Raw genomic sequence first — 8341 nt, 5'->3', positions numbered from 1 at the left:
CTCTTGTCATTATTCCCTAAAGAATATAATATAACAACTATCGATGTAGTCTTCCATTGTATGAGGTATTCTAGGTAATCTAGAGATAATTTCAAGTATATAGGATGATGTGTATAAGATATATGCAAATCTGATACCATTTAATTGAAGGGGACTTGAGCATCTGAGGATTTTGATATCTACAGACACTGAAAGATGACATTACATCATTATGTAATGTTAATGTCATCGTTACTCATCACTGCAACTCAATCGGAGCTGTAATTCAAGTTATTTCTACAATCAGTGGATCCAAAAGACTATGGCCTCAAATGTGTTACTGAAATGAGTAAGGCAATTCACTAAATAATTTTTTTAAAATTCCCAGATGGGGATAAAATACAAAACAGCATATACTGTTTGCTATCCACCCAACAGTGACTTCAATTTGTCACAATGTTTTCCATTCTTCTTTTCTAATATAGAAAGGAGCTCATTCAGCACTTGACCTTCTTTTCACAACCATCTTCTGCAGAGTAAGTGGATCCTAACTTCAGAGTCAAGAGTTAAATCTGGTTTTCCCAGATCTTTTGCCAGTGCTTGATCTGGGCAAGGGTGTGTACCACTTAGCTCGTGATTTTGAGACCAGGAGTTACTGCAGAAGAAGCAGCCGGAGTATCAGGTCCGTATGTTGAGGACAGACCCAGTGAGTTAATCAGTTCTATAGCTTTCCTTCCCTGTGTATTTATCGTCGGGTACAAGCATAAATACCACTTACTGTAAAGGGCATATCACTCTCTTTCTTCTGTGTGTGTGCATCTATTTACAGCTAAGGACTTCATAAATGACAGTTTTGTAAACATTAGTCTAAATCATTCTGATGACTTGAAATTTGAAAATGTCAGAACCAATCACATTAATGTAGCAGAAAACATGGGTTTGAGGTGCACTGCCTCACCGTTTTATTTACTATCAATCAGTGGAGCAGAATTTCCCATCAAGGAAGAGGATTCATTCCTGTCTCTCAGCCTCAGCAAAGTTAAACATTTCAGATCTTTCCTGACTTTGGATCTATCCGGCATGCTCTGTCCTCCACCACTATCCCATCCTAGGGGCATACAGAGCCTCAGAGATGCACTCAGCAAAATGGAACCAATCACCATGTAGGGTAGCCTGTTGCTCATCTCACCAAAATGCACTTTGTTGAGATAGCCTGGGTTCTACAGACCCGTGAATTCCATTTGGAGCACAAGACACTCTTCCCATCATGCCTGCACACATGTCCCTCAGTCTTCATTGATCCATCCAGACTTTTAAAAGTGTTTAGCAATAAGCATCCTACCCCCAAGGAGCTTAGAATCTCATGGAGAAGAGGGCCAGGCAGCAGACATTCACAACATGGTACATGCCACAAAACAAATGTGTACCTGGATCTCCGTGAGTGCTAGGAGCAACGAAACCCAAGCTCAGAAACTAGGAGAGGTGTCAGGGAAGGCGTTTTCCGGAAGATGGTTTTGTGTCTGTCTAAGCAGTGAGACAAGCAAAGAGGAGGTGAAAGGCTCAGCGTCCTATGGGACATTTCCTTACCTCCAGTATCTCTAGAGTTAGCTGTGGGAAGCGAAAAGAGAGGAAATAGAAATGCAAAATGGGAGTTGTTGAGAGACTTTACTTACCCTGCACAAGCCAAGGACAGGTCTGCCGGAAGCAAGCAGATGCAGAGTTAGGAAAGTCCATATCAGAAGTTAGTCACGGCAGAGAAAGATTTGCACGCTTTGGAAAGCGTAACGGAATGAAAAGCCCAGGTCTTTATATCTGTGTTTTCGCCTCTGTTTTTCGCGTTCTTCCGGGATTTCAATTTCCTTCCGGAATCTCCGCTCTCTTCATCGTCTGCTCTTGCAGGAACGCTAAACCCAAAAACACAAAATTACGGTGAACCGCACTACGTCCTAGCAAGATTACTGGGTACACATACAATTCCTTTCTTGTTCTCTCGGGACTTTGTGTAGCACTGCGCACAGTTGTAACAGTAAGGTGATCATAAAAGTTCACGTGGCCCGTACGGGGATCGAACCCGCGACCTTGGCGTTATTAGCACCACGCTCTAACCGACTGAGCTAACCGGCCTCTGCCGAACGCCTCCATCCCACGCTCGTTAGAGTTTCAAAGACGCAACTTTTTCCAATCACCAAAGGAACTTTTCTCAACTTCTTGGAGCTGGAAACAACCAACCATCTTTGCTGACTTCCTTACGATCCTCCGAAAATTTCTTCGAACCCTGAAATGTCACTTAAAATTAAATTCTGCGGAAGGAAACTTCAAACGGCACCTGCTTCAGTGTTTCAGGACGCGGGCTTTTGGTGGCCACCTTTTTCAATGCGACGCCCCCACCTGCCGCCGGTGCTGAGGCCTGTCCCTACCACTGCTTTCTACTTTGCTCCCGTAGCTTCTGAGCGACCCTTCAAGAAACTGACGGAAAACGGAACAATTACCGCCGGTTCCTCTCCGCGGGCTGTCAAGGCCAGTAGAAGTCCCCACCCAGGCTGGTCTGCCCCTAACTTTAGCACAGTTCACACTGTGTTCGCCCATTTTCCCCAGAGTGAGTATCTGATCCCTACCCCTCCCCATTTTTAGCAAATTCAGGAAACGCTCTCATAGTTCTACTTGAAAAAGACACTTGAGAGACACACGTTCCGTTGCAGTCTTTCTGCTCGCATTTTATTCCTTCTCGATGAAGCAGGTATAAGTCCACTGGCATTTCACGCACAGCAAGTCAACTTTGAAGCCCGACTCAGGACCTTTAGATGAAGAAACGTTCTGCGGGAGCTCTGCTGAGCGCTGGGCCTTCCGCGGTTGCTGCATTCTGTCCCCAAGACAACCGTTTCTCTGCGTGTCTCCGCCTGGCTGGCCACTTCTCCGGTGCAGAAACAGCCGTTCCTCGGGTTTCATTTCTGGAAGCGCTTTGGGTCCCGGGGAATGGGGCCGCTTCCCGCAGCGTCGACAAAGTGGCCGAACACGCAGGGACACCCGCAGTTCCCAGGGACGAGCAGCAAATAGCTCAATAGATCTGTTTCGAATAATTGAACGAAGGAAGTCTCCGCGAGCCCCCAGCTGTATTACAGACGGTCCACCTCTCCGTCTAGAAGATTTGCTAATGTCCTGTTCCTTCTCCCGGCTTTTGAACTAGATGCTCACTTCCCTCCAATCCGTCTTTCGCGGGCTGGCGCGTTTCCGCCTCACTTCCGAAATCCTGTCCCTTGCGCCTCCGTTAAAAACCGACTCTGGCTATTCCTTCCCTCGTTGTGGCTCCCTCTTCCGCACTTGGCGCTGCGGGAAACGCGCTTCCGTGAGGCAGCTGGAGACCCAAACCCCTCCCCCTCCTGCTCCTCCCCCTCCCCCTCCTCTCCCCTCTCCCTCCCTTTCCCCTCCCTCTTCTTCTCTCCCTCCTCGGAGCTCAGCTGTGTAAGCAGCCTTGTGTGGAGGCGGAAAGCACAGACGTCTGGGGGATAATCCAGTTAACACACACACCTTGTGTCTGGTTGGAAAAAACAGCGCCCGAAAAGAGGAGCGAAAGGACGGGAGAAACACACGCTCCGGAATTGTGTGAGATTGTTGCGGCCTTAAACACAGAGCACGGACCGAGGTGCGGACAGCGGAGGGGGCAGCCTCCACCCCCGGCCTGGGCGCCGGACCTAGATGAGGACTGGCACTCCGACCTCGGCGCGCGAACGTTGCGTTTCTCAAGACTACCCTGGCGCGCCACGCCCGCATCGTGTGCCTGTGAAAACCCCCGAGACCCTCGCGGGCACAGCCTCGAGCAGCCTGACGGAAAGAGGACCGCGCCGGCGGGAGAACCGGGAACTCCGCGCTCCCTTCAGTCACCCTGGAGGCCTCGCAGAGGCGGTTCCAGTGATCCGCGAAGGCACTGAGCCCTTTACGTCCCGGAGAATGACGAGAGAGTACCTGGGCGGCTTTCACCACCTGGGATTTCAGGAGCTGCGGTTTTCGAGGACCAGGTGGACCGAAGGGATCCGCGCTCTCTCCGCGCCCCACGCGCCCCTGCTCGTACCTGGGCGCCTTGATTTTCCTGCCTGGATGGCCGAGCCTCCCGAGGCCGGGCTCTGAGCTCGAAGTTCCAGGGCTTATACCGTTAAGTTGATCTCCCGGGCAGTCCTGTTGCTGAGGAAAGAGGACAAATTGAGAAAGGAGCAAATAGAGAAGTCGCACAAGCCCTGTGACTCACAGCACAGGCCCAGTCTACAAGCCGTGCCATGCCACGCAAGCGCGAATTGTTCTCACACCGGCTTATTCAGACCCGATGATCCGCGAGACCAGAGCCAAACTGATCCAGCGACTCTAGACGGATCTTCATGTTCCAGCAGCTCAGTGCCGCTGATCAAACCGGGGGTTCTCCTAGTTTGGAAATTCCGTCCAGCCCCTGCTGAGAAGGACCTGACTAACTTTCCCCCTCAACCATCCTATGAAAAACTCCAGTCAGCAAACCCTCTAAGTCCTGCTCTCGCTCACCCCTGTTTTACGCAGTACTGGGCCTTGGCAGAGGTGGGGCTCTTTGCTCGGCAAGTTTAATTAATCCAGGGTAGAAGAATCCATTTGTTTTCTTGGTTGTCTTTTTTGAGGGAGTGGGTCTTCTAAGTGTTGATTCTGATCCCTGCCTATGGGTATTTATAAATAAATAGATAATTGCACTCATCATTATGTGGAGTTAAAAAGTGTTCAATTTAGCTATCTAATTGTCTCTAACCACTAGATTCAACTGTTTGTAACTTAGCTAATTAGTTCCACATTCTGGAATGAAGGGACGTAATAGGTAACAACAGGTCTCAGTCCCAGTCCCTAATGGAGAAATAATCGCACAGACACCAGATGAAAGATGAGTAAAGTGAAAGGCAATAGGTGGAAAAATAATTCACTTTGTGCTCAGATTTTTGGAGTGAAGCAAGAAAATTAATCAAGGAAACAAAGAAGAAATTGAAGATGTAGTAGTGTTGGACTTGCATTTTTGTCATAGGACACTATTTCTATTCTACAGGATTTGCTTGGTCTCCATCTGACCTCCTCAGAGTACGCTGCTCTTCCCCAATCACTCCTGCAATCACCCTAGGATGTTTGTGGTCCGAAAGTAAGGTGGGGGGAGTTTAAATTTAAAACTTCTAAGTAGGCCTGCGTGGTGCCATTACTAAGGGCAGGGTAGCTGAACAAACTCAGCTCTGAGTCCTTTAAGCAGAAGTGTTAATTACTGACCCTCTATTTTATCAGATTCTGAACGTGATGTGCCACTTTTCCTTTTGGGTCTCAGGTGACACCAGCCATTTTCATAGTTTGTTCCACTAGGAGGTCCTGGGAGAAAAGTGATAAAGGTAGATTGAAGAATGGTTAGTTTGATAAGAGAAATATAAAGGCAAATATATTTTTCACTCAGTACACACTGGTTCTAAGAGTGGGTCTATATAAAGAAATGGAACATGCTTCTGCTAATTAACATTCAGGCAGAAAACGTCATTAATTTCACTACAGACCCATGTCCCTTCTTTCCACATGACAAACTCATGAGAGTATTCTTTATTCTGTAGGTAAAATGAAGTCTGGGATATAGATTGCAATATTAGCAGCGCCGTAGTGCAGAGTTTCTCTTAATTAACACATTTTACTTCAATACGTGAGAAAATATAATTGGAACTTAAAGCCAATAAACTAATCAGGTTATAAACAATATGAACATGGAAACAAAAACTGTATGGTCTTTGGCATACAGTCTTTGATTTGGGGAATGCATTCTTTTCTACTGTTATCAGGAAGGAGGAACAGAAACAGTTCATAGTCACATGGAAGAGACAAAAGTATGCATTTATGCTCTTGTTCCAGAGGTGAATCCAGTCCCCCAATTTTTCATAATCTAGTCCAGAGAGAATTGAACTGTCTGCACCATCAGCAAAACATTGGTACACTGTGTTGTTAGTATCATTTAAATCTTGAATGAGCATGAAGTGTCAAGTAAATTATAGATTTTCTTAAGCCCTGCATGCTCCAGAGGGTGGGAGAGAAACACAAAACCATTCATCGACCTGGTCCATGAAGGAAAGTTTTTAGGATCTGTGAAATTCGGAGACATTTCCTCCAAAATAAAGAGGATGTTGTTGCATCTCGAAGCTCCCATCACTTAGAAGGGAGCGCTAAACTCACCATGATTCTTTGGGCTGTGAAATCTGCATGTTCCACGCTTGCAGACCCTTCTCTGACACGTTTACCAACAGATAGTCAATTAAAATATTCACTAATTGAATCCGGCATTATCTATAAAGCATAATGCACCGTGAATTAGGGAAGATCGCCTCAGGAATAAAAAATTAGTTAAGCATTGAAAAGTCAATACAATGTAATATACTACATTTACAAAATAAAGAATGCACGCGATCATCTCACTAGGTGCAGGAGAAATATTGAACCAAATTTGCCATTCATTCGTGTTTCTTAAAAAATATCTCAGTAAACTAGGAATAGAAGCAAAATTCCTCAGATGAGTAATGGGCATTTCAGAAATTTCTACACCTAACAACACAGTTAATAGTGAAAGAATAAATATGTACCTTTGTTCCTACTACTTCTGCATTTTACTGAAATTCCTAGTTAGCGCAAAAAAGGCAAGAAATGCATGAATGAATGAATAAATAGCATAACCACTTTAGAATAGGAAAAGTACATTCATTTGCAAAAAACATACTCGGGTCCACAGAAAATCCTAACGATCTACAAAAATAAGCATTATGAGTAAATTTAGCTATGTCACTGGTTACAATATACAAAAATTAGTTGTATTTCTGTGTACTAACATCAACAAAAATGGAAAATTAAATGACCATTTTCAATAGGATTGAAACAAATGAAATATTTAGAGATAAAACTTGTCAATGTGCAAAGACTGGTACATGAAAATCTACCAAAGATTGCTGAGAAAAACTCAGAAAATCTAAATAATTGGTGTTATTTGCTGTATTTACGGATTGAAATTTAATATCATTATCATTTCTTTCTCTGAGTTGATCTATGGATTGACTACAATCCCAATAAATACCCCAGCAGGAGTTCTCTTTTTCACAGAAATGGACAAGCTTATTCTAAAGGACCTAGAGTAACCAAAATAATTAGGAAAAGAAAAACAAAGTCGGAGGACTTATACCAAATGTTGTCAAGACTCTTATAAAGCTAACGTAATCAAAATGATGTGGCAATGTCTCAAGGATACTACATAGATTAATGGAACAGAATAGATAGTCCAGAAATAGACCAACGTATGTGGTCAACTAATTTATGGCAAAAGTAAAATGTTACTTAACGAGTTTTTTTAAACAATTGGTCTCAGGCAACTGAGTATGGAAAAAATGATTTCCTACCCTTACCTCACATCCTATACAAAAATTAAATCAAAATGACTTAGGTACATAAAGCGTAACCTCAAAGATATCCAACTTGTGGAAGAAGAAAATAAGTCTGCACATGTTTGATGTAGGTAAAGTGTTTTCAGAAGGGACCAGAAAAGCATGAGTCATTGCAAAAAAAGATACACTGGATTTCATAAAATATTAAAACCTTTGTTGTTTGAAGGACAATATTAAGAAAATGAAAAGACAAGACACTGACTTCAAAAGAAAGTTAATATATTTTATATGTACACATAGTCGTTCTACATGCACATATAACAAAGGACTGGTATTGAGAATGGAAAACACGTTTTAGAACTCAGTGATACGAACCCTCAGTAAAGATAAGGGCAAAAAGCTTGAGCAGGCATTTCACAAAATAAGATGCTTATGTGGCCAATAGGCACATTAAAAGATGTTCAGCAACATTGATCAGCGCAAAAATGCAAATTAAATCCATCAAGAATTAAGAGGCAACAGCAGATCTCATTCCCCTAGGTGGAGTAACACAGACATTAAAGATAAGCCATTTGAAGGATCAATCGATAAAAAGATACTCTAGTTTATTTCCAGGTTTGTGTTATTAAGAAGTGACACATTCAACAGAGCATTGGAGGTAACTGCTAATTAGAGACCATACTTCCTTCTCTTTGAGCTAAAGGGAGAGTGAGATCAGATCAGAGCTAGAGCTTTCCTAATGAGATCTTTTGTCTCTTTCTCTCTTTCTTAGGATCCTGACTCAGATTGAAAAAGCAGAGGATGGTCACTGCCTTCCAGGTCTGAGGCTGTCTCCCAGAAGCTTCACTCCTGGCTTGGCCCTGGTAGGGAAGTTTGCAGAGGTGTTTGAAAAACCTGAAAACTTAAGTGGGACATGGAACGATATTTGTGTCCCGGTTATAAAAATAGGCAGAAAAGACAAACGTGGCGCA

The 8341-nt window shown here is 43.9% G+C and overlaps 1 non-coding gene across 1 annotated transcript; it reads right to left on the bottom strand.

Annotated features, from left to right (window-relative positions):
• Window positions 1-2029: 2029 nt before the first annotated feature.
• Window positions 2030-2103, bottom strand: TRNAI-AAU. The gene has a single exon. It is a non-coding gene; the product is annotated as a tRNA-Ile (tRNA).
• Window positions 2104-8341: the final 6238 nt, after the last annotated feature.

This window comes from Cebus imitator, unplaced genomic scaffold (assembly GCF_001604975.1).
Source record: "Cebus imitator isolate Cc_AM_T3 unplaced genomic scaffold, Cebus_imitator-1.0 Scaffold1389, whole genome shotgun sequence".
Taxonomy (NCBI): Eukaryota; Metazoa; Chordata; class Mammalia; order Primates; family Cebidae; genus Cebus; species Cebus imitator.
This window is presented reverse-complemented; position numbering and strand designations above follow the sequence as displayed.